At 38.0% G+C, this 3,225-nt stretch overlaps 1 non-coding gene across 1 annotated transcript; it reads right to left on the bottom strand.

Annotated features, from left to right (window-relative positions):
• Window positions 1-806: 806 nt before the first annotated feature.
• LOC132358089 (U6 spliceosomal RNA) lies at window positions 807-913 on the bottom strand. Its single transcript, XR_009500443.1, has one exon. It is a non-coding gene; the product is annotated as a U6 spliceosomal RNA (small nuclear RNA).
• Between the last annotated feature and the right edge of the window lie 2,312 nt (window positions 914-3,225).

Below are 3,225 nucleotides of genomic sequence, written 5' to 3'. Positions count from 1 at the left end.
CTGTTTTCTAACATTGCAGATTTCTCAGGTGTGAATACACTGTGGTTGATTTCTAGCTCCTGACATTAGTGATTGCAGAGTTAAGAAGAGACACATAAACCAATTAAATGTCCATCAATAATGGAGTGGATAAACAAATGTAGTGTACTTGTACAATGGAGTGTATAGATGTATCTCAAACATATAATATTGAGAGAAAAATGCCAGTTGCACAATATGTACAGTGTGATACCATTTATATAAATCTAAAATGATAGAAGGTTCTTAGTTTAATTTTTTTTTAACATCTTTACTAGAGTATAATTGCTTTACAATGGTGTGTCAGTTTCTGCTTTATAACAAAGTGAATCAGTTATACATATACATATGTCCCCATATCTCTTCCCTCTTGCATCTCCCTCCCTCCCACCCTCCCTATCCCACCCCTCTATGTGGTCACAAAGCACCAAGCTGATCTCCCTGTGCTATGCGGCTGCTTCCCACTAGCTATCTGTTTTACGTTTGGTAGTGTATATATGTCCATGCCACTCTCTCACTTCGTCCCAGCTTACCCTTCCCCATCCCCGTATCCTCAAGTCCATTCTTTAGTAGGTCTGCATCTTTATTCCCGTCTTGCCCCTAGGTTCTTCATGACCATTTTTTTTTTTTTTTAGATTCCATATATATGTGTTAGCATACGGTATTTGTTTTTCTCTTTCTGACTTACTTCACTCTGTAGGACAGTTTCTAGGTCCATCCACTTCACTACAAATAACTCAGTTTTGTTCCTTTTTATGGCTGAGTAATATTCCATTGTATATATGTGCAAAAATATGGAACGCTTCACAAATTTGCGTGTCATCCTTACACAGGGGCCATGCTAATCTTCTCTGTATCGTTCCAATTTTAGTATATGTGCTGCCGAAGCGAGAACCTTAGTTTAATTTTTGACATAGCTTATTAATAATACCTGAGACATCTCTGCTTACATTTTTTCAGACTCTAATCCCCTCAGGACAGGGGCCATCTCTGTTTCTGTTTTTGTTTTAATTGCTGTAGAGTTAAATAAACCATCTTTCAGTGGGTGACCCTGTAAAGCAACCTTTATTTTGGATGGGTTTCTATAATTCTTTCCAGTCTCTTGACTCCCAGATCTTGCAGCTGCTGCTGGGGTTGTAGTTGTTATAGCTATGTGTACATTTCTACATGTACTCGCATAGAGTGTAGAATCAAGTTTATATGAGTTTTGCCATTGTATTTGAGTTTTAAATTCATTTTTCCTTTGTATAGGAATAAAATTCTTTAACCTAATAAGCAAAGTATTACTATTGCCTTCTCAGGAGCCAAATATAGGAGCCTTTTAATTTGTTTACAGTCTGAAACTCACGATGACAAAATGTATCTTTGTATTTTCTATGTTTACTACATCTGTTGTCACTATGCAGTCTGCGCTTATTGAAAACACAAAACATCTTGTTGCATTAGAAGCAAAACAGCATGACATACAATGTCGGTTCTGATTTAAAATTCTACTGTTTTTCAACTTATCTTCATTAGTATGCTAGTATAATCTTTTTTTTTTTTTTTTTTTTAGGGGAAAGAGAAATACATTTTTACCTATCCATATTTGAAGTATTTCTTATAGAAATTGGATTAGACAGAAATATAAAAAGCATCAAACCACATTATAGTTAGAATATAGCTCCACTGCCACAAAAAGGGAAAATTAATAAATTTATACTTCTCTGATGAAGGAAGACAACTGTTGGTTGGATCAGCTAGTGATATCAGTAAACATCTACTTAATTAAGTACGTATTTTGTATTGCGTTAGAAGAAGGCCAGATCCTATTGTATAGTCTTGTAGGGAAGGCTGCTGTTAAAACATATTTGCTCACAGTATAATAGTGTTTGGCCACAGAAACTGTAATGTTATGATCAATGGCCTATTTTACAAGCACGTAGTCATTTAACACATCAATATGGAGGGTCTACACAAACATGAGTGAGACACAGCCTGCCCTAAAGAAATTTATAGTCTAGCAAGGAGAGGATGTACATAACAAATGGCAACATAATGATAACAGTTGCACAAGAGATAGAAACAAGAAGAGTACCGAAAAAGTTCAGAAGAGAAGTAATGATAGCCACCATGTATTTCTTATTATTTATGTGCCATGTACCTTACAAGGGTGATTACTAATACTAATACTCTAATACTAATACTCACAGGTGTGAATTGGATACTTACTATGTGCCAGGCACTGTTCTAAGCATAATACACATGTAGGGGATCACAGTATGCCACCCAAAAATATGCCATGTTGGCATAGGGATAATTTTGAGCTGAAGGCAGTTGAGAAACATCAGATGCCTGAGGGAAAAAAGCTCTCTGCCCTCCCCTTCATTTGCCTAAAAGCAGGCTCTGTCTCTCAATCACCTTCAGTGAAGCCGCTTATCAGCCCAGAGATTACACTGAGAGGAATCTACACAACAAACCTGATGGAAACAACCCTTATCTTCCATTAGTTTCCCCCATATATTTACCTTCCCACAGTTTGCTGCCCTTGGAAGCATAAAACTCTTTTCCTTTGTCTTGTCCCTTCTCTACAAATTTAATTGTTCTTTGTTAAGATGCTATAGCTATCCCTTGGAGTTACTAATCACTAAACTTTTTTCCCCTCCCCTACACACGTAAGCTGGTAAATGCTTTTAATCCTCATGAAAATGCCATCAGGTAGTTATAATTATTCCCATTTTATGGAAGGAACAACTGAGGCTTCAGAAAATTTCTGAAACTTACCCAAGGTCATATAGCTAGTAAGTGAATGAACTAGGGTTGAACCCAAGTTTGTCTGAATTCTGAGTTTATGTTCTCTGAAGTGGCTTTGGGTCTTGTCTTCACTATGCCAGTAACTCACTGTGTCAGCTATCTATCGCTGGGAAGCAAAGTGCCCCAAATTTACTGGATTAAGACAATAATGATGTATTATTGCTCCTGATTCAGTGGGTTAGCCGGTCAGTTCTTCCGTTGATATGTCCTGAATCACTCATGCTATTGCCATCAACTAAAGGCTCAACTGGGGCTGCCGTGTCCAAGATGGCCTCATTTACATGTCAGGTCCTTGCTGTGGGCTGTGGACGAGAGCCCCTGGACTCACCTCCATGTGGCCTTTCATCCCAGCTTCTTCACAGCATGATGATTCAGCACAGGGGTATCAGGGTTCCAAGAAAGCATGCCCCAGTC

Source organism: Balaenoptera ricei, chromosome X (genome assembly GCF_028023285.1).
Source record: "Balaenoptera ricei isolate mBalRic1 chromosome X, mBalRic1.hap2, whole genome shotgun sequence".
NCBI classification, from domain to species: domain Eukaryota; kingdom Metazoa; phylum Chordata; class Mammalia; order Artiodactyla; family Balaenopteridae; genus Balaenoptera; species Balaenoptera ricei.
This window is presented reverse-complemented; position numbering and strand designations above follow the sequence as displayed.